We start from the raw sequence: 575 nt of genomic DNA on the forward strand, positions 1-575 counted from the left end.
GAGCTCGCGAGCCGCCCGCGGCGACGGTCGGGTTCTCGTCCCAACGCGGTGCCTGGCTCCTCCGGCGACCTTCGTCGGGGCTTGACGCTCGCTCTTCTGAGCCTCGGTTTCTTCTTCGTGTGCGAAACCGGGGCATCGGTGGACCTGGGCAGGGCTGTGTGGCAAAGGCTCCAATAAGATTCGGGGCGTGAAGCGCTCCACACTGTTAAGTGCCAAGTGGTCCCCGGGCCGACTGCAATCGGGACTCGCCCACGTGTGTTACCACGGCGACTGCGTCCGCGCCCTGCGGGTCACTGTCCCCGCCTGGTCCTTGGCCTCGACCCTGCGTGGGCGGCTGCTCTCCCCGCACACGCGCGTGGCTCAGGCTCCGCGTCCTGGAGTGGGGGCAGGGGCACTGGAGAACCAGGGTGGGGGTGGGCAGGACACCTGTGCCCGCAGCAGGAAGAGGCACTCTGCTGTGGAAAGGAGATGGAGCGGGGTGGATCCTCTGTCCAGGGGTGAGGGTGGGATGGGAGGAGGTTGTAACCTGGAGTTATTGCAAGGGGCAGATCCTGTTTGTGTGTGCGGGGGGGGGG

Source organism: Bison bison, unplaced genomic scaffold, assembly GCF_000754665.1.
Source record: "Bison bison bison isolate TAMUID 2011002044 unplaced genomic scaffold, Bison_UMD1.0 scf7180017864158, whole genome shotgun sequence".
In the NCBI taxonomy this organism is placed as follows: Eukaryota; Metazoa; Chordata; class Mammalia; order Artiodactyla; family Bovidae; genus Bison; species Bison bison.